Below are 23,644 nucleotides of genomic sequence, written 5' to 3' on the forward strand. Positions count from 1 at the left end.
TTAAATTGCATTCACCTTCTATTTATTTGTGACCACATGAATGGCTCAGATAGGACATTTAAACCCTCGCACACCGTTCCACAGCAACAACTTCACCTAACTAAACACACACCCTTGGAAACGTATGAAATGAGTAATGGCATATAGCGATTAGTTTACTAGCGTACATTTAGCATTCATATACATGGATGTTCTGTAAAGCTGCTGTAAAACGATATGTATTTTGAATAGCGCTGTACAGATAAATATGAATATTTGCAGATAGACTGACAAACCCAGCAATGCAAGTGAAATGCCCACTCGTAACCTCGTCAGACAAACCATAAGTACGTTTTTGACGCTATTTTGACTTGCTTCATCTGCAACAAACAAGACAGGTGTCATCCACATTGTACGAATAAATGTTCCCAACCTTTCCGCTAAGAAATTAATTGTAAGCATCCAGACTGCGATATGCTTTTATCGCATTTCTCGACTCTCGTGTACACGCAAGCAGCCGCAACACGCAATCAGATGATCCGTTAGACTATTCAGGTAAAAAGTTTACGCATCAAAGTCTTAAAAGGGTCATCAATTATTTTAATCATCATTTATTTTCACTTCTTGGAAATACTTTAACTTGCCTTTTTGCTAGACTTAAAAAGTACGAGCTTGTTTTCACCTATGGTTTTCACAGATCCGTGGTTCTAAAATGGCGCCACCGGAAACGATTCAGGGCCAGACATGCGCAGTAGCATTCCAACGCGTTTGTTATTGTTTACGTCCTTGAAATGGTCTATAGGCTTTATGTACAGCTTCACTACTTCCTGAACTTCAGCCAGCCCTTTGTTTCCTGTCTGTCATTATTGGACAAACTGATTAATCCAGGTGTGCCTGGCCTCAGTAACAATAATCAGGCACACCTGGATTAATCAGTGTGTCCAATAATGGCAGACAGGAAACAAAGGGCTGGCTGAAGTTCAGGAAGTAGTGAAGCTGTGCATAAAGCCTATTGTATTATATTATTAAAGGGGTGTAACAATATATCGTGCCACAATATATCGCAATACAAAAATGCAACAATACGTATCGTGGATAGCCCCCCCCCCCCCCCCCCCCCCCCCCCTAAATGTACTGTGTGAGAAAAAAATTCAAGTTTTCAGAGTTTTAGTGTCAGTACTACATTAAACTACTATATATAATGTTGAATATAATGCATAATAATGGAATTATGCATGAATATTTTTATTCTGGTGTCACCATTGTCCTTGGGTTAAAAGCACAGAGTCCAAGCCATATTCATTTAAACCCACAATATAATATCAAAGTTAGCATTTTAATCAACAGTAAATTTTTTGTTAACCTTTTATCATATGTCTTGGAGTATCACTATAATATCGTATCGTGAGTTCAGTATCGTGATATGTATCAAATCGTCACATGAGGGTATCGTTACACCCCTAATTATTAATGTAGACAATGTATTAAAGGACTAATGGAATATAATTACAGTATTTAATGTATTTAGGCTATACTGTTTTTCATACATTTCATGAAGAAACGTGCCATCAAAGTCAGGCAACACAAACCTGTTTCAAGACTTGAAACAATATCCCCCATTAGCACATGCAGAAACTAAGAAATTCATTTTCCAATAAAGATATTAATTTTGTTAAGGAAAAATGACAAATGTTGAATGTTCTACCTCAGATTTGTGAAATGTTCACCTGTTTGGCAAGTGTTTGTCATGATATGTTCTTACAAAAAAAAAGTAGTTTAAAACCACAATTAACGCTCTGGTTTCTACAACTTTCAGTTAGGAGCAAAAATCTGCCTTTAAACTTGAAAGAAATAAAGATTTGACATTTATCGTCATAATTATCTATATTGACTGATATATTATCGTGATAATTGTTAAGTGTTGTTCCTGTGTTATTGATACTTAGGAAAAGGGAGCCTTCAGTTTGTTACTCTTAAGAAAATGGAACCTTTAAATAATGAAACTTTTGAAAGGAAGTTATTTTTCGTAATTCGTGTAGGTCATAAATTTAAATCATATTGGTCATAAAAAGGTCTTAAAAAGTCTTAAATTTGACTGACTAAACCCTGTGGAATTCCTGCAGGAGCGATTCTCTGCAGGCCTATCCCCCTGCACATCAAAGGTGTATGTGGCGGCCTTAGCTGCTTACCACACTCCTTTACGTGGTGTGTCTTTGGGGAGACAACCTCTAGTTACCCGTTTCCTCCATTGGCACTTTGAGGCTTAGACCTGCAGTCAACATGAGGGTGCAGGCCTGGGATTTGGCCATAGTAAGGCCTTTCCTTGGCTCCCTTCAAACCTATTGGGCAAGTTTCTGAGAAGTTTCTCACTCTGAACACTGTCTTTCTACTCGCTATCTCATCTCTCAAGAGAATTGAAGACTTGCAAGACCTCTCGATTTCTCCCTCGTGCTTGTTGTTTGTTGTTCTGCTCGTCCTCTGCCTCACTCTAAAATCCAGATGATCTTCAGCAAATGCCATCTCAAGCTAGCCTGGCATGCCAGACCTACATCAAGATGTTAGGTCTGGGAACTCTCCATTGACATGCCTCAATCCGAGGGGCGGGATAAACGGTTACCTTTCAAAATCCCTCTGCACACAATAGGATAACGCTACAACCAACCAGAGCAACGAACGGTTGTGGATGAGTGAGTCCCATGCGTTTTTCCACCAGCGGTGCTAATTGATATATTAAACTTTTGCCGTATCAGGTCAGCAAAACTCTGAACACATCTTCCTTTTTTAAGAATGACTTAAGTGACGTTCTCTTAACTCCAAGTCCTCCAGAGTCGCGGCCATTAGCCGGCCAAAGCCGATTCGAAAGACCGCTGCATCTTCATTGTTTTCAAGTAGCAGGGAAATCACGCGGAACGTCATGAACTGTGCCCGTGCCGTCATTGTGTTAAGCCCGCCCGCCGACTCTATACACGATGTGATTGGCCCGACCAGTTTTTGGGTTTTCCAGCTCAAAAGCCTATGGAGAGTTGCTAGACCACACTGGCTGCGAAATAATTTTCGCTGCCGCTAGGGTGCGTCTAGATTTCTAGGCTAATCTCAAGCACCAGCAGTAGAGACTGTTTAAGCTTCTTCTTATACTCATCACACATGAACACATAGAGAATGGGGTTTAGTCAGCTGTTTAGAAAAAAACAGATAGGCACTGAATTGTATTGCTGTCAGAAGTACTTCTTCATCACTGGCACACCAGTTATCAATTTTTATTGCACAAAAACGGCAAACATGGTATGGAAACCAACATATGAAAAAAGTCAGGACAACAGCGATAATGACCCTGTACGATCTGAGGCGCTTCCCCATTTTGAGGTGTTTGATTCGTACTCAAATAGCAATGTGTGAAGAAGCAATGACCAGGAAAGGGATGAGAAAGCCCGCTAAAAATTCATATGTGACCAGAAACGTAGCAGAAAACACATTTACAATTAAGAAAGGGATGCAGCAGCCGATGGATGAAACCCACATGATCATGCAGATGATCCTGGCTCTAGAGTTTTATTTTCAGCCCAAACAACCATGTGCATGTGCACAGACATCGGTCCAGACTGATAACTACAAGGAAAAAAATACATTTAGTGTTATCATCATGAATGTGAGACGCTAAGGACATGCACAATGAAAAGTAACAAATGGAAACTTGTATGATTAAGGATAATATGAAGATGAAATCTGCAGTCGCCAAGTTGAGAAACCAAATAGAGTTGACTATTGTCTTCATTCTGCAGCCAGTCAGAAATATGACAAGCCTGTTTCCAATGAAACCAACTACAAAGGTGGCAGTAAAAATGCATATATAAAAGATCCCAAAGCTTAAAAACTTAGGCTCCATTATGATATCATTTGTTGTGCCTCCGGTCAAGTTTTCAGTTCCAAAACTTGTGGCTTCTACGACATGAAAAGGGGGAGAGAATACACAAGTGAGGGATGTTATTTGGTCTGTTTCTGATTTTAATATTGTGGTGTTTCATGTGGTGATAACATGTGTTTTTTTTTTCTTCTCAAATCTTGATCAAGGAAAATAAAAGCAACAAAATGAAATGCATCGACAGGAGCAGAAGAACAAAAAAATGCTATCTTTTTTGAAGAACTGAGAAGTAAGAAGGATAATTAACATAAACATGTTTTGTCTTGTCTTGAGGAATCTGTCCATGCTATTGAATAAGAAACTTTTGGCATTGTCCGAATGCTTTATATGGCCATTACTGTGGCAATAAGTCATTAATGTGGAAATACGTCTCTTAATCGCTTGACTTTTATTGAGACAATACTCGAATTGTGAATCAAAGCAATGAGTCACATGGCTTACTGAGTTTAAAAAACATGGCAAATATATATATATATTTTAAATGCACTTATTAGCAGCAATAAAGGAAAGATTTTGTTGCACTGTAAAGGTGGTTAGATGCAATAAAGAATACCAGTCACAATTAAAAAAGCAAATAGATTTAAGAAAAAATGACCGAATGCAATTTAGTCTAACATTACAAAGTTGGCTACATTTCAAAGATATTGTTTGGATAAAACAAAGCCAATGGCGTTTGCACCAAAATCTGTAATCTAACTTTTGTGCTTATTAATTAATTAATAAATTTAGATATTGATTTATAAATTGTCCAGTTTTATTCATTTAAAGAATAATAGTATAATTTTTATAAATTATAAAAATGTAACAAATTGTGTGTATTTTGTAAAATGTAACAATTTTTTTTAAATGTAATTGTTAAACTGTGAGGCAAATGTATTCATGGGATACATTTCTATACAGAATCAAGAATAGTTTTATTATATTATATTATATTATATTATAAAATTGATTATCTCATTTTAATTTTAGCAGGCACTGTATCGGCATGTGGTCTATTCAGTTCTTACCCATTTTTGAGTTGCACTGGGACAAGCCGAGTCTTGGTCTTGGAATATCTTCTCAGTCTTGCTGACAGATTGTTGGCTTTATACCAGACAGGAAATGTACATCCCAACTGATTTGCTGTTACTGAAAGTGGCCATGCGTTGGGCCATCAGTAGACTTGATGAAATGATTACAGCAGAGCCTTTCCTGCCACAGAATGTTCCTGAAGCTCAAACACAGAGCCTGGTGCTATAATTTAATTTGAAAGCACAAACTGATAAAAATGTATATACCTTAAATGCAATGTAAGTTGTTCTGGATAACAGTTCCAATGTGCAATGAATCATACAATTAGGCATATGTTTCAGTGATTACACTGAAGTCACATAAATATTAGGCTATGTTTGGTCTGAAGTAAAAAGGAAACATTTATGTCAAGAAACACACAAAGACAAGTGTTCCTGTTAATTGTTTATCCAGATATTTAATTAGCAAGGTAGTATGGCTGAAATTTGCTGTCATTCTAAGATTCTAAATCATGCTATACCATGCAAAAACTGCAACAATTAATTCAAATAATTATTTGATCAGATTGGTATTTAACCATTATGAATTAAAATGAACTTTCCTTATGCGGATGTGAAGGGCGTCTGTTGCCTATTTTTAACTCGAGGACAGAGACCTCACCTGCCAATCTCGTTCTCGTGATACACTGAAGTTAAAGCTTGTGAACAATATAGTGCACTTGTTTCAACCTGCGCTTTCAAGTTGAAACAACAATTTTACTTGTTCATTCGACTTTCAGCCTTAGTTGAGGATAAAGAAACTTAATTTTCCTGTTGTCTGGACAATCTATAAAAATGTGGTTCCCTTTCGTTGTCACTCCGAGTTACGTCGGATGACGATGAATGGGGTTTCGCTTAGAAAGGCTATCGACTTCGAGTATTAAAAAATGAGCCAATGGCAAAGAAATGCCATGGGTAGTGATGTTACGTCTGACACCGACGCTCCGAAGCTTGCTTCAAACTCGAACGGTCCTTGCAATGAACCACTGCTTCGGAGCTTGTATCATTACGTCATTAGTCACGTGAAAATGACGTCTGAAGCAAACACACTAGGCTTGTTTGAGATGAGCAAAATCTGCGCAGAACCGATCACCGGTGATCAGCGCGAGATGCATGCCGGTTAGAAATGTGTCCGAGTGCGGTCCGCCTTGCTCTGATGTCATGCCGACGTATGTCAAAAAACTCTCGCGACCGCAAGGCGCACGTGTCGGATTCTGCAGTCGCGCGCAGTTGCTCTCCACCGACTGCGCTGATCAAAAGCACGATGGGAAACGACTTGCTGACGGCACAGCTCAATGCTCAATGGTTTAAACAACCGTGATGTATTGTTCTCTTTTAAAATGTTTGATTTTAAAACTCTGACATCATGTTTTATGTGTATAAATTATGTGTGGATATTCCCAAACTCTCTGACAGTGCGATCTATGTGATGTAATTTTATTTTTTTTAATTAAAAAAAACACATGTCTGTATTAAAGAAAAAATTATTGATAAACACGTAGGCCTATTTAAAATGGAATTAAATAAGTACTTTGGGTGTCTTGTTCATTATATTTTCATATAAAAGCAACCAAACTTAAATTGCATCCACTTTATTAGCAACACCATGCACGAGCGTGAATCCCGTGATATCCACCTTTGATCTCACAGGTGTCAGATCCACTGCGAGAAGCGAGATCTGTCCGGCTTGCCTGCGCTTTTTTCACTCCTCCTCTCACTGCAGCCGCCTACTCTCGCATACATTTCAGGCGAGGCAAGGCGCATCTCAAACAAGCCTAATGCTTCACTCCTGTAGTGAACCACCTGACTGCTTTGACAGCCCAATCCAGTGTTGACAGGTTTGAAACCTGGGCTGCGTTCAGCGCCGACAAAACGTTGCAGAACGTTTTTTAAACAGAAACGGTGATGCGTTGAACTCACTGTTGTGATGACGCAAGAGTTGCAACTACGGCAGCTGAGAAGGCTTTTTGTGTTCTTTGTGAAGAATTTTCAGAGCCTGATGAAGTCGGTATAAATATGTTTAATACTACAAAATATGCCCGATGTTACAGTTACTGCACTTGCCGCCCAGAACACAAGAGAACATCCCAATCGAGTGAAGGGATTTGTGGAAACTGAAATGGAAGCACATCTTACCTAATAAAGACTAAAACACATCTATTTAGCCTCACATTCTTGTTGTTCATATTTTCTTTCTCATTTTTAGGAAAAGCACTTTACATGCATTGTTTATTTCTATACCAAATGTCACACACTTGCAATGAAGCTAAAAATATAAACAACTACATCATTATGTTGATATCCTATATTTTTTACAATACTTATGACAAACATGTCTTCTGATATCCTTAGTTGTTGCGTATCGAACACATTTGTAAATTACTTCCATTGTGTGAGTTCACTTTAATACCGTGTGCTTTATATACATGTTGCTGCTGATTGGACTGCAGTTCTGACACGCCCACCAAACAAGAGAAAACGCATCTCAAACCCCGTTGCACACCGGTGCACGCCGTTTCCAGGAAACATGACGTTCAACCCGGAAACCGTAGCAAAACGTTGCGCACCGTTGTGATCTTGAACATGCCCCTGGCGGCTGTATTTCTTATAAAGGTGAAGCCAAACCATGGCAACACCGTGGGTTGTAGTAGTCGGTGTTTGGATTGGTGTTATTGTTGAGGAGAGTGGCAAAGAAATAATTACACACACACACACACACACACATACCTACTTAACCACAATGTGAGGACGTATGACTGGGAACCCTACCTTTAGGGACACCCCTTTCTGAAGGGTCTAGAGACAAAAGAAAGACATGACTGCACTTCTGGAGAAGCTGTCATCACACTTATCACTTGATTTTATTAATAAAAGTCTTCCTTAAAGACCTGACATTTTGCCTTCACTTTAGGGACAGTATTTTTTATGTCCATTTTGGGGACATTAAACACAAACTCTGATCAAGTCATACTTTGAGGACCATGGTGATACACAGACTCTGGTTAAGTCATACTTTGAGGACCATGGTGATACACAGATTCTGGTAAAGGTATAATATCAGGACTTTGTTGAGATGGTATATATTTAGTGAGTAAACAGTTTTTTATTTTTATTTTTATTTCGTCAAGATCACAGAAAATGGGTAGCCAACATTTTTGTCTGATTTGTAGCTTGAGATGAAGTGTCCTTCACTGCTCAGTTGGGGAATGACAATTAACATTCAGAAATATTATTCATTTGACTGTATTTGATTGATTGACTATCAGAGAGAACCAAAGATGGAACTGAAGACAATAGTGTCATTATTCAGCTCAATTCTATTTCAACTGTAAAACAGCTCTACAGAAGTCATTTAATAATTGCTGAAATTTTACAAGTTATGTGCCTGAAGTAGAGGTCAGCACAGGCTTTAAACTTAAGCCCAAACCCGGCCCGTACCCGAAATCATTTAACCTGACCCGAACATTACGGTTATATTTTAAGCCTGAGCCCGACCCAAACCCGAGGTCCGTTTCTCAGTAAATTGCTTTTTTTTTGTGCAATATGCTGTATTTTATGATTGCTTGCCACGATAATTAAAAAAATAAGCTACATGTACAAACACCGTTTCACCAAGGCACATCGGCCCCTCATCAGTCAGCACACAAGAAAAAAAAGAGAAAAAGCACAGAACTTACTAATTACGAAACTTTGATGAGGTTGAAAAGGTGAAACAGTCATAAATTCCCCTGGAACCCAAACATTAAACTTCATAAAGTTTGCGCAGTTGCACAACTATTTACACAAATATAGCCTATCCTTCTCAGTCCGAGTTATGAATGAAGGGAACAGCATCGCGAGCTGATGTTTCAGCGCATCCTCTGACTGCGTGTTGTGACTGAAATTGTGTGTGCGGGAGCACATGCACAAAAAAGTTTTGTAAAATGATATATGATAAAATAAAAATGATTCATATATCATTTTACAAAATTGTTTTGTTTGTTATTTCGATCACATCACAATCAGAGGAGGACGGCTGAAACTGCACACATCTACTTTCTCTCTCGCGTGATCGTATAATTACGATCACAACACAGCAAGCAGCCGAGCACACGGCACGCAAACTAATATATATATATATAGCCTAAATAGTTTTTCTAAGACCACGGCCTGCATCCCTCTAGTTAATTTAGCATCGACTGCAAAATAATCATTATCACAAAAACATCTTGAGTCTTTGGCTACTCACTGGTAGCCTGGTTCTACCAGACTCTCGTACATTTCATTTGTACAGAGAGTCTGGCCTCGCTCCATTGAGAAACGTTTACTTCCTTGTAGGCGGGTTCTCTGTTAAAGTTCAAAACTATTGGATCTGCCCAGCGTCACTCAGGATCTGCCATAGCCAATCGCTAACGTGTGGTCGTGACGTATGTCATGCGCCGTAACCGGCTGGAAACAACAAGTCCGAATTCCATATTCATAAATCTAAATATCTAAATGCTAAACCTCTCTTTCTTATATTTGTGAAAGAATTTTAAAAATACCTCTTTTCAATTAAGTTGTCTGAGAACAAAAAAAGCCTTAAAAACATTAACTGTTTGTAATTATTTTCCTTTTTCAGTGTCATGTAATTCTCTTAACTTGTTCATGTTTATTTTATATTATCCTCCTACTGTTTTATTTTTGTTTTGTTTTTATTATTATTTTTTGTTTGTTTTTGTATTATGTTTTCTGTTATTACTTGTGTATTGTTTTAAGCAATAAAAAAACAAGTCCGAATGATCAGAGGATTATGTTTAGAATAAGATGTCTGTCAACGAGAGCTGCATGTTTTGTTCATCGAATTTAAGAGTTCAAGGAACAATTCTAAATTCTAAATGTTTATTTGACACTAAGGACAGTGATGTATTCAGTCAACTGTCGAAGCTGGGTGTAATCATTAACAATACGCCGCTGCGGTCGTTTCGGATCTGCCGCAAATGCTGTACAGTGATCATCGTGCACGCCGAGCTGCCCAGCACCAACTCCTAACCTTTCTGCCTCCCTCACTTGGTCCTCCATTAGTGCAACAAGAGGAGACGACAACAACTATCGGCTTTGCATCCTATCGTTCGCCTTAGCTAACTCATTCACCACTAGCGGAGTGAGCTGGAAAATTAAACTTTTCCCGAACCCCTTGGGGAGGAGGGCCACAACATCATGGCCACCAACAACACTTAGCAAACATTGATCTTGCTCCGGCTTTAACTTCTGGATATTCGGCAGTTTTGCAACAACGGACCGAATAGATTTTCTCACGTCTTTCTCCGCTGCCATTACTGAACTCCAACTCAAACTGACGCGCTACATCAACGTCATCGTTCTCAGCCACTCCCTCTGTTCGCTGATTGGACCGGTAAAAAAATTATTTCTGGAAACCAAAGTCTACAGCACAATCCCAGACGTAGTACTGAAGGAAAATAAAATTGAGCGGAAGTGCGTAGGAGGGCGGAGCCAGGCTAACTCACTGGGGCTTTAACACATTAGTCATGTTCTTCTGTAAAGTGTAGTAATTGTCCAAAAAACAAACAAAAAAAACACACACTTCAATTAAATGACTCTTTGGGGACTTGATAGACACACACACACTCCGATTAAATGACTCTTTGGGGACTTGAGAGACACACACACTCCGATTAAATGACTCTTTGGGGACTTGAGAGACACACACACTCCGATTAAATGACTCTTTGGGGACTTGAGAGACACACACACTCCGATTAAATGATTCTTTGGGGACTTGAGAGACACACACACACTCCGATTAAATGACTCTTTGGGGACTTGAGAGACACACACACTCCGATTAAATGACTCTTTGGGGACTTGAGAGACACACACACACTCCGATTAAATGACTCTTTGGGGACTTGAGAGACACACACACTCCGATTAAATGACTCTTTGGGGACTTGAGAGACACACACACACACTCCGATTAAATGACTCTTTGGGGACTTGAGAGACACACACACACACTCTGATTAAATGATTCTTTGGGGACTTGAGAGACACACACACTCCGATTAAATGACTCTTTGGGGACTTGAGAGACACACACACACACACACACACTCCGATTAAATGACTCTTTGGGGACTTGAGAGACACACACACTCCGATTAAATGACTCTTTGGGGACTTGAGAGACACACACACTCCGATTAAATGACTCTTTCGGGACTTGAGAGACACACACTCCAAGTAAATGACTCTTTGGGGACTTGAGAGACACACACACTCCGATTAAATGACTCTTTGGGGACTCGAGTGACACACACTCCAATTAAATGACTCTTTAATATTAACAGTCTTGAACACATTGTGTTGAAAGTACACATTGCAGTTAATGACAGAAATTCAAAAACATAAAAAAAAAAAAAAAGAACAATGAAAAATCAATTAACTTGGAGGTGGGAATGATTCTCAGTGCACAACCATCCTCGATATTTCCTCCATCCACCCATCAAAATCTCTACCTCCTCCTTTACCTTCACTCCTCCCTCTTTACCTTCACTCCTCCCTCTTTTCAACCTCTTTACCTTCACTCCTCCCTCTTTTCCATCCTCTTTACCTTCACTCCTCCCCATTTTCTCCCTCTTTACCTTCACTCCTCCCTCTTTTCCATCCTCTTTACCTTCACTCCTCCCCCATTTTCTCCCTCTTTACCTTCACTCCTCCCTCTTTTCCATCCTCTTTACCTTCACTCCTCCCTCTTTTCTCCCTCTTTACCTTCACTCCTCCCTCTTTTCCATCCTCTTTACCTTCACTCCTCCCCCATTTTCTCCCTCTTTACCTTCACTCCTCCCTCTTTTCCATCCTCTTTACCTTCACTCCTCCCTCTTTTCTCCCTCTTTACCTTCACTCCTCCCTCTTTTCCATCCTCTTTACCTTCACTCCTCCCCCATTTTCTCCCTCTTTACCTTCAATCCTCCCTCTTTTCCATCCTCTTTACCTTTACTCCTCCCTCTTTTCAACCTGTTTACCTTCACTCCTCCCTCTTTTCAACCTGTTTACCTTCACTCCTCCCTCTTTTCCATCCTCTTTACCTTCACTCCTCCCCATTTTCTCCCTCTTTACCTTCACTCCTCCCTCTTTCATCCTTTACATTAGCTGTGTTGGACATGGGCTGTGGCTGGATGTAACCGATCGGTGAGAGTTGCCGTGTGGAGGCGGGAGGAGCTGAAAACTGAGACGTGAGTTTGACTCTTTCTGCTTCCCGTAGTGACGCTTGCGCTGTGTTTGCATACTTTACCACAGCTGAAGTGGAATAAATGCATTATTTGCCAAATACACCGATATTTCAGAGACATTTTGATTCAATACATGTACTGCTTAATACAGCGTCTGTTTGTACAAGAATATAGTTCAACATAAGCCTAAATCCCAATGAAGTGGGGTCTACATTGTATCAGTTTTATTTTGATAACCATGACAATATAACATCGCGACTACATGAAAAGAGCTTTCACTGTTATAAAAAACAGATTTGTGCGGTGGATTCGGCAAATCGTGGATCAGTTGTGTCGTCATCAGAGCTCGTGAGTCGCTCTGGAGAAACTGCTCTGGCTGAGTCCTGCTCTCGAATCGCTCTCGCCGTACTCTGAGACCATACGTCACAGTCACGGGGCGTCGCTGTCTGAAGCCGTACACAAGCTCTAACCGTCATGCACTGCTCAAGTCAGCCGTCTGTGCAGCGCTGTCCAACAAGTTCAACAAGCATAAAGCTCTCCTCCCTCTTTACATCATCTTTATATTCTCCTCCCTCTTTACATCCCCTTTACATTCTCCTCCCTCTTTACATCTTTTACATTCTCTCCTCCCTCTTTACATCCCCTTTACATTCTCTCCTCCCTCTTCACATCCCCTTTACATTCTCTCCTCCCTCTTTACATCCCCTTTACATTCTCTCCTCCCTCTTCACATCCCCTTTACATTCTCTCCTCCCTCTTTACATTCTTTCCCCCCTCTTTACATTCTCTCCTCCCTCTTTACATCCTCTTTACATTCTCTCCTCCCTCTTTAAATTCTCTCCTCCCTCTTTACATCCTCTTTATATTATCTCCTCCCTCTTTACATTCTCTCCTCCCTCTTTACATTCTCTTCTCCCTCTTTACATTCTCTCCTCCCTCTTTACATTCTCTCCTCCCTCTTTACATTCTCTCCTCCCTCTTTACATTCTCTCCTCCCTCTTTACATTCTCTCCTCCCTCTTTACATTCATTCTCTCCTCCCTCTTTACATCCTCTTTACATTCTCTCCTCCCTCTTTACATTCTCTCCTCCCTCTTTACATCCTCTTTATATTCTCTCCTCCCTCTTTACATTCTCTTCTCCCTCTTTACATTCTCTCCTCCCTCTTTACATTCTCTCCTCCCTCTTTACATTCTCTCCTCCCTCTTTACATTCTCTCCTCCCTCTTTACATCCCCTTTACATTCTCATCCCTCTTTACATCCTCTTCTCCCTCTTTACATTCTCTCCTCCCTCTTTACATCCCCTTTACATTCTCTCCTCCCTCTTTACATCCTCTCCTCCCTCTTTACATTCTCTTTATATTCTCTCCTCCCTCTTTACATTCTCTCCTCCCTCTTTACATTCTCTTTATATTATCTCCTCCCTCTTTACATTCTCTCCTCCCTCTTTACATTCTCTTCTCCCTCTTTACATTCTCTCCTCCCTCTTTACATTCTCTCCTCCCTCTTTACATTCTCTCCTCCCTCTTTACATTCTCTCCTCCCTCTTTACATTCTCTCCTCCCTCTTTACATCCCCTTTACATTCTCATCCCCCTTTACATTCTCTCCTCCCTCTTTACATTCTCTCCTCCCTCTTTACATTCATTCTCTCCTCCCTCTTTACATCCTCTTTACATTATCTCCTCCCTCTTTACATTCTCTCCTCCCTCTTTACATTCTCTTCTCCCTCTTTACATTCTCTCCCCCCTCTTTACATTCTCTCCTCCCTCTTTACATTCTCTCCTCCCTCTTTACATTCTCTCCTCCCTCTTTACATTCTCTCCTCCCTCTTTACATCCCCTTTACATTCTCTCCTCCCTCTTTACATTCTCTTCTCCCTCTTTACATTCTCTCCTCCCTCTTTACATTCTCTCCTCCCTCTTTACATCCTCTTTACATTCTCTCCTCCCTCTTTACATCCTCTTTACATTCTCTCCTCCCTCTTTACGTTCCCTCCTCCCTCTTTACATTCTCTCCTCCCTCTTTACATCCTCTTTATATTATCTCCTCCCTCTTTACATTCTCTCCTCCCGCTTTACATTCTCTTCTCCCTCTTTACATTCTCTCCTCCCTCTTTACATTCTCTCCTCCCTCTTTACATTCTCTCCTCCCTCTTTACATCCCCTTTACATTCTCATCCCTCTTTACATCCTCTTCTCCCTCTTTACATTCTCTCCTCCCTCTTTACATCCCCTTTACATTCTCTCCTCCCTCTTTACATTCTCTTCTCCCTCTTTACATTCTCTCCTCCCTCTTCACATCCTCTCCTCCCTCTTTACATCCTCTTTACATTCTCTCCTCCCTCTTTACATCCTCTTTACATTCTCTCCTCCCTCTTTACATTCTCTCCTCCCTCTTTACATCCTTTACATTCTCTCCTCCCTCTTTACAATCTCTCCTCCCTCTTTACATTCTCTCCTCCCTCTTTACATCCCCTTTACATTCTCTCCTCCCTCTTTACATCCCCTTTACATTATCTCCTCCCTCTTTACATTCTCTCCTCCCTCTTTACATTCTCTTCTCCCTCTTTACATTCTCTCCTCCCTCTTTACATCCCCTTTACATTCTCTCCTCCCTCTTTACATCCTTTACATTCTCTCCTCCCTCTTTACATCCTTTACATTCTCTCCTCCCTCTTTACATCCTTTACATTCTCTCCTCCCTCTTTACATTCTCTCCTCCCTCTTTACATCCCCTTTACATTCTCTCCTCCCTCTTTACATTCTCTCCTCCCTCTTTACATCCCCTTTACATTCTCTCCTCCCTCTTTACATTCTCTTCTCTCCTCCCTCTTTACATTCTCTCCTCCCTCTTTACATCCCCTTTACATTCTCTCCTCCCTCTTTACATGCTCTTTACATTCTCTCCTCCCTCTTTACAGTCTCTCCTCCCTCTTTACATCCTTTACATTATCTCCTCCCTCTTTACATTCTCTCCTCCCTCTTTACATTCTCTCCTCCCTCTTTACATCCTTTACATTATCTCCTCCCTCTTTACATTCTCTCCTTCCTCTTTACATTCTCTCCTCCCTCTTTACATCCATTACATTCTCTCCTCCCTCTTTACATTCCCTTTACATTCTCTCCTCCCTCTTTACATCCTTTACATTATCTCCTCCCTCTTTACATTCCCTTTACATTCTCTCCTCCCTCTTTACATCCTTTACATTATCTCCTCCCTCTTTACATTCCCTTTACATTCTCTCCTCCCTCTTTACATCCTTTACATTATCTCCTCCCTCTTTACATTCCCTTTACATTCTCTCCTCCCTCTTTACATTCTCTCCTCCCTCTTTACACCCCCTTTACATTCTCTCCTCCCTCTTTACATCCCCTTTACATTCTCTCCTCCCTCTTTACATCCTCTTTACATTCTCTCCTCCCTCTTTACATCCTCTTTACATTCTCTCCTCCCTCTTTACATCCTCTTTACATTCTCTCCTCTTTACATTCACTCCTCCTCTTTACACCCCCTTTACATTCTCTCCTCCCTCTTTACATCCTCTTTACATTCTCTCCTCCCTCTTTACATCCTCTTTACATTCTCTCCTCCCTCTTTACATCCTCTTTACATTCTCTCTTTACATTCACTCCTCCTCTTTACATCCCCTTTACATTCTCTCCTCCCTCTTTACATTCTCTCCTCCCTCTTTACATCCTCTTTACATTCTCTCCTCTTTACATTCTCTCCTCCCTCTTTACACCCCCTTTACATTCTCTCCTCCCTCTTTACATCCCCTTTACATTCTCTCCTCCCTCTTTACATCCTCTTTACATTCTCTCCTCCCTCTTTACATCCTCTTTACATTCTCTCCTCCCTCTTTACATCCTCTTTACATTCTCTCCTCTTTACATTCACTCCTTCTCTTTACATCCCCTTTACTTTACAGATGTAAAGAGGGAGGAGAATGTAAAGGGGATGTAAAGAGGGAGGAGAATATAAAGATGATGTAAAGAGGGAGGAGAGCTTTATGCTTGTTGAACTTGTTGGACAGCGCTGCACAGACGGCTGACTTGAGCAGTGCATGACGGTTAGAGCTTGTGTACGGCTTCAGACAGCGACGCCCCGTGACTGTGACGTATGGTCTCAGAGTACGGCGAGAGCGATTCGAGAGCAGGACTCAGCCAGAGCACTTTCTCCAGAGCGACTCACGAGCTCTGATGACGACACAACTGATCCACGATTTGCCGAATCCACCGCACAAATCTGTTTTTTATAACAGTGAAAGCTCTTTTCATGTAGTCGCGATGTTATATTGTCATGGTTATCAAAATAAAACTGATACAATGTAGACCCCACTTCATTGGGATTTAGGCTTATGTTGAACTATATTCTTGTACAAACAGACGCTGTATTAAGCAGTACATGTATTGAATCAAAATGTCTCTGAAATATCGGTGTATTTGGCAAATAATGCATTTATTCCACTTCAGCTGTGGTAAAGTATGCAAACACAGCGCAAGCGTCACTACGGGAAGCAGAAAGTGTCAAACTCACGTCTCAGTTTTCAGCTCCTCCCGCCTCCACACGGCAACTCTCACCGATCGGTTACATCCAGCCACAGCCCATGTCCAACACAGCTAATCACTCTTCACTTTATCATCTTTACATTCTCTCCTCCCTCTATAACAGAAATATCAAAAAGTTTAACATGACATTCCATCCAACTTCATTGCAACTGAACAAAGAAAACTGAATAAATGAAATTAGACTATATTACTATCCTCTACTTCTTCATTAGCTTTCTTATACTCTAACTTTTCACTTTATATTCTGTTTCATTCCATCCTCAGAATATTTCTACACCTTTATCCTCATTTCTTTTAATTAAGCTCAATTTCTTACAAAAAGAGCATAATATGCAAAGTGTTGAAGTGTTGATGGCTCCCTACAAACCACCCTTTCTTTTAAGAGTCGTGATCCTGTTCCGCACATAATTTTTCACACCAGTCCATGTTCGCTGCTTCAAAGCTTCTGGCTCTGCGTGAATGCATCTTTCACAGTCTTGCTTACCAGGAACTTTGCATGTCTTGATGAACTTCATCATGTGTCTCTCTACTGCTTTTACCTCACTGTCCTCCCATTTCTTTTTTGGAGCGTGTGAAGAACCTATGAAATAGTTAAAAAGTAAATTCTCATTACAACTAAATCGGTGAGTAAAGACCAAATCAAGATTGTGTCCTCATGTGTTGATTATTTGAATTTGGCTGGATATTGCTGCTTGGAGCTAATTCATGTTTATTTGATTATTGTTGTTTGTGCAGTTTAGAGATTTTTCTTACATTGATCCACCTGTGAAACAGATTGATCAGATTGAACAGGTTGAACAGGTTGATCAGATTGAACAGGTTGAACAGGTCGATCAGTCTCTGCTGGTGCTGTTGTCTGAGATAGGTCACTGTAGTCCTCCTCATCACTTGACATGGAATCACCTTGGGCCTCAAGTTGCTCTAAATAATTAAATGACAATAAAATTAACACTATATTGCTTATACTTAGTATCTGTGACATGATGTGTTTTGCAAATAAGTACAGCACAGATACACACAGACTAAATATACTCATACCATTTGGGTCAATTTCAATGTCATCAAGTTTCTTTCCTTTGTAGTCAGACAGTGTTCCTTTCTCCATGGCCATTAGGACTTTACTCATTTTTGCCAGCTGCAGTGTTCCCTCTGGTAACCGGTAATACTGTCTGTGGATTCTGATATCGTGACCAAGGAAATCAGCCAGTTGGTCTGCTTCATTCTCATCAAGGTTAAGAATTTTAGACATGGTTGCTATGTGTTTCCTGAGCCTAGTTGATGACAGTGCTTCAGGGTTCTTTATGCCACATTCGCAAGCAGCTTTGTTGATGCACTCTCCACCTCTGTAGGCTGACATTGCTCCACATCTGGCAAACATAAAGGGATTCTCTGCTGGAACACCACAAAGCTCCCGCGTTTCAACGAGCAGCTCCATGGCAGAAACCATGGAAGGCTTGAGGAGCACAGGAACCTTTCTGCCTCGTTTACCCCGGATCTCAACTCTTGTGAAGTGCAGACACAGCTTCCTCTCAAACTCAGACAGACAGATGGCAATGTCTTTGTGTAGCTCAGAAGAATCCCTACTTTTAAAAGCTGACAAAAGCATCCGGGATACCTCACCTTCTCTCCTTCGGTTGAACAGGATGACCTGGGACAGTGTGACCTTGGCTAGAGCAGAGTAGCTGTCAGCAGAAGGGCAAGTTCTGAGCTTACTTAGGAGCCCATCGTGTTTCTTTTCAAGATGTGTGTGCAGGACTTTGACATCCTGAGTGAAAGGAATGATCTGTGGTGTGTTCCACTTGGCTTCTTTCAATGTAGTTATAGCACCAGCAGAAATGTACTCATTCCACCTTGCCTGGTGTATTTTCCTGAAGTCTCGGGCGCATTCAGCACGATCATGATCTCCATACATCATGGCATTGCTCTCAACAATGCTACAGACCTTGTTTAAAGAATGCCCAAGTTTGAGAGCTAAAGAAGGAATGCGGTAGGAGTTTTTCTCTTCATTGTAGCCACATAAAACTTTAACAGCTGCTATGACATGTTTGAAGTTTGCTGGTATGAAGAAGTCTACCATTGTTCTCAGTGGGGTAATCTTCCTTGCTTCAAGAAGAAGTCTGCCTACTTCTCTCATCTTCTGTCTGATGTAGTCATGTTTGGTCACATCAGACCCCATCCTGTTGAACATGTGCTCCCCCAGCTGCATGATGCATCTGTCAGTATGAACTACACGCGAAACTTCATCATAGTTCATAAAGGACAGTATTTTCTTGAAACCTTTGCTCACTTCTAAGCCAACTGGTGTGTTTAAAGCACACAGAGATCGAACTCTTTTCCTGCCCTGGGCATCATCCTCTTTAGGTTTAAGGGGACAGTTTTTGATATGCTTCCAAAGGCTATGCTTGTTGTAAAGCCCTTGGCAGTAAATGCAGTGAATAAATTCTTTGGCTCTTTGTCTATTTTTTGGACGGTAGCAGGCAATCATCTCCCCATGTCCTTGTCTCACCACATCTGTGTTGTGGGCAAAGTTGCCCCTTTTTCTAAGGAGGTTTAACTGGACTTGTCTTTCTTTGGAATGTTTTGGAAATGCTATTGCCTTTACAACCCCCACTTCGTTGCGATGGACAAATTCAAGGTGTCTTGCCATTTTTGAATATGGCTTAGAGCAATAAAGGCAATACTGCTTCTTGTTGTACGCCTTGCGTTCCTGCTTTGGTGATGGCATTGACTGAATAAAAGTCTTTTCACCAGACAAAGTGTTTGTCTCTTTAGATTGGCATTTCATCTTTTTTGGTGATGGTGCGGTCATAAATTGATCAGATGAACTACCTGCCTCGTTGGGAGATGTTGGATGTATCAAAGCACTTTTGACCATGTCATGTCCAGAAGAACTACCATCCGATTCATCGGAGCTGATTTTTGGTATGTAGTCAACATCGCTGTAGTCTGTGACATCGCTGTAGTCTGTGTCACAGACGGAACTTCCGGAATACTGAATGAGAGAATTTAACACTTACTCAAGGCAGTGGTTGCTGTAACATTACGTTTCATCATATTGCGGATACTATTATGCAAGCCAATTCATAATTATGCAAAAAAAAATTGCATATAAAGTATCACATGGCAAGTCACATACCTGTCTTTTTCTTGATGGCCTTAAAGAGGATATCTGGAAGAGGATGAATACAAACCAATATAAATGATATATAATTTCATATAATCTATTGTTAGTTCTACCAGTGCAATACACCCCGACCATCCCAATAATTCAGCAAATGAATCTACCCACCTCCCATGAGAGTGTCTCAGACACCTGTGATGAGTGAACCACTGGTGTTGACACAGCACAAGGTGAAGATAAGGGTGGAGCAGGCGAGGATGAGGATGATGAATGCTGCGCATAAGGCGATGAGGGCTTCACAGGCGAGGATGATGAAGGCTGCACAGGCGAGGCTGATGAAGGCTGCACAGGCGAGGCTGATGAAGGCTGCACAGGCGAGGCTGATGAAGGCTGCACAGGCCAGGCTGATGAAGGCTGCCCAGGCGAGGCTGATGAAGGCTGCCCAGGCGAGGCTGATGAAGGCTGCCCAGGTGAGGATGATGAAGGCTGCACAGGCGAGGATGATGAAGGCTGCCCAGGCCAGGCTGATGAAGGCTGCCCAGGCCAGGCTGATGAAGGCTGCCCAGGCGAGGATGATGAAGGCTGCCCAGGCGAGGCTGATGAAGGCTGCACAGGCGAGGATGATGAAGGCTGCCCAGGCGAGGATGATGAAGGCTGCCCAGGCGAGGATGATGAAGGCTGCCCAGGCGAGGATGATGAAGGCTGCCCAGGCGAGGATGATGAAGGCTGCACAGACGAGGCTGATGAAGGCTGCCCAGGCGAGGCTGATGAAGGCTGCCCAGGCGAGGATGATGAAGGCTGCCCAGGCGAGGCTGATGAAGGCTGCACAGGCGAGGCTGATGAAGGCTGCACAGGCGAGGCTGATGAAGGCTGCCCAGGCCAGGCTGATGAAGGCTGCCCAGGCGAGGCTGATGAAGGCTGCCCAGGCGAGGCTGATGAAGGCTGCCCAGGCGAGGCTGATGAAGGCTGCACAGACGAGGCTGATGAAGGCTGCACAGGCGAGGATGATGAAGGCTGCCCAGGCGAGGCTGATGAAGGCTGCACAGGCGAGGCTGATGAAGGCTGCACAGGCGAGGCTGATGAAGGCTGCCCAGGCGAGGCTGATGAAGGCTGCACAGACGAGGCTGATGAAGGCTGCCCAGGCGAGGATGATGAAGGCTGCCCAGGCGAGGCTGATGAAGGCTGCACAGGCGAGGATGATGAAGGCTGCCCAGGCGAGGCTGATGAAGGCTGCCCAGGCGAGGCTGATGAAGGCTGCCCAGGCGAGGCTGATGAAGGCTGCACAGGCGAGGATGATGAAGGCTGCCCAGGCGAGGCTGATGAAGGCTGCCCAGGCGAGGCTGATGAAGGCTGCCCAGGCGAGGCTGATGAAGGCTGCCCAGGTGAGGCTGATGAAGGCTGCACAGGCGAGGCTGATGAAGGCTGCCTAGGCGAGGATGATGAAGGCTGCCCAGGCGAGGCTGATGAAGGCTGCACAGACGAGGCTGATGAAGGCTTCACAGGCGAGGATGATGAAGGCTGCCCAGGCGAGGCTGATGAAGGCTGCACAGGCGAGGATGATGAAGGCTGCACAGGCGAGGCTGATGAAGGCTGCCCAGGCGAGGATGATGAAGGCTGCCCAGGCCAGGCTGATGAAGGCTGCCCAGGCGAGGCTGATGAAGGCTGCACAGGCGAGGATGATGAAGGCTGCCCAGGCGAGGCTGATGAAGGCTGCCCAGGCGAGGCTGATGAAGGCTGCCCAGGCGAGGCTGATGAAGGCTGCCCAGGCGAGGATGATGAAGGCTGCCCAGGCGAGGCTGATGAAGGCTGCCCAGGCGAGGCTGATGAAGGCTGCCCAGGCGAGGATGATGAAGGCTGCCCAGGCAAGGCTGATGAAGGCTGCCCAGGCGAGGCTGATGAAGGCTGCACAGGCGAGGATGATGAAGGCTGCCCAGGCGAGGCTGATGAAGGCTGCCCAGGCGAGGATGATGAAGGCTGCACAGGCGAGGATGATGAAGGCTGCACAGGCGAGGATGATGAAGGCTGCACAGGCGAGGATGATGAAGGCTGCACAGGCGAGGATGATGAAGGCTGCACAGGCGAGGATGATGAAGGTGACGTGGGAGGTGTTGATGTTGATGAGGACAGGGCAGGAGGGCATGAGGTTGATGAGGCCATTATAGAGGTGGACACAGCACAGGGTGCTGATGAAGAGGGTGCACCAGATATGGATGCGACTGAGGATGACTGTAACAGTCTTGATTGAAACCGCTTCTGCAGATATATAAAGAGATATTTAGCTTAAACAAGAATAAAATGACATTAAAAATATTGAAAACTGTGGCACCCATATAAAACAAAACAAACACACTGTAGGGGTAAACAAAAAATAAAGAAACGTGTTTTGCACACTTCAAAGCAAAGATCATTAATAAAATAAAAAACAACAAAATTGTGACAATAGTCAAATTAATAGTTACACTGGTTCAGACATTAAAACTCTGAACCAATAACTACTTAAATGATTAGTTCACTTCAGAATTAAAATTTCCTGATAATTTACTCGCCATCATCACACCATCTAAGATGTTCATGTCTTTCTTTCTTCAGTGTAAAAGAAATGAAGGTTTTTGAGGAACACACTCCAGGTGTTTCTCCATATAGTGACTTCAATGGGGTCCAACGGGGGGGCTTGTTTGTGTGATAGACATTTTGAACAATCTTTAATGACTCGTGACTACTGAGTTGTCTCAGAGAGTGATTCTTTAATTTTGTGTTGACTGCGCACACACAACATCCTATAGGTTCTGTACTGGAAACAGAAATGATTAGTTAAATCACTCGAGTCTTTGGGTCCTTCGTTCTTCCCATCAGTCCCATTGAGGCTATGCTGTCAGTACTGGAAAGATAAATGATTAGTTCACCTCTCAAGTCCTCGAAGACTCAAAATATGAACTAATCAATTCTGCATCCAGTATTGACTGCATAGCTCAATGGGGCTGCCACGTGATGAACGAATGACTTGAACCCGAAGTCGATAGACTCGAAACGTGTACGTATCCGGTACTACAGACTGCATAGCTCAATGGGGCTGCCACGTGATGAACGAATGACTTGAACCCGAAGTCGATAGACTCGAAACGTGTACGTATCCGGTACTACAGACTGCAAAGTTAAGTTTATGAGGATGTCACAGGATGAACGAACGGCTTAGATCGGGAGGTGAGGTAACTAACAGACTGCATAGCCTGAAGACCCAAATAAATTAATGAATCATTTCCGTCTCTCATAATTTGGCCTTTTCCTTGCATCGCACTTTTTTTCTTATTCTAAATGCGATCAACATTTGATGTGTTTGGGGAATTTGGCTACCATTTTAAATACATTCTACTGAAATGAACAAAAGGTTTTCGAAAAAAGATTTGTTAATTTTGATGAACGAGATTCAAAGATCCAAGTCAGTAAAATGATCCGAACGTGCCACAACTATTACACACGTGTGCTGGATGAAGTGGATATGCACCTGTAGTCAACTGGTTGCCTGTGTTGTTCATTATTTTGGGGGCGGAGCAATGAAGGGAGGTGTGTGTTTGTTTGGCTGTCGATTTTAAATATCAACAGTGTTTATCAGAAATCACTGACTGCACTTTTAACTAGCTGGCAGTAAACATCAGTAGATCGCTGCTGCATGTATGAGATGGTTACCGTTTTATTCCTTGATGTTCTTGCTTTGCCTGACAGCTTATGTGGACCCTTGCTGTTCACCTTGTCCAATTCAGGAAAGGGAAGAGAAGCTGCACAATGGGGCTAAGAAAG

General features: G+C 42.4%; 1 pseudogene; it reads right to left on the reverse strand.

The window, feature by feature from the left end:
• Positions 1-3,053: 3,053 nt before the first annotated feature.
• On the reverse strand, positions 3,054-22,102 carry LOC130079719 (C3a anaphylatoxin chemotactic receptor-like; annotated as a pseudogene).
• Positions 22,103-23,644: the final 1,542 nt, after the last annotated feature.

The sequence above is a fragment of the Rhinichthys klamathensis genome, unplaced genomic scaffold (genome assembly GCF_029890125.1).
Source record: "Rhinichthys klamathensis goyatoka isolate OS25496 unplaced genomic scaffold, OSU_Roscu_1.1 h1tg001303l_1, whole genome shotgun sequence".
Classification (NCBI taxonomy): domain Eukaryota; kingdom Metazoa; phylum Chordata; class Actinopteri; order Cypriniformes; family Leuciscidae; genus Rhinichthys; species Rhinichthys klamathensis.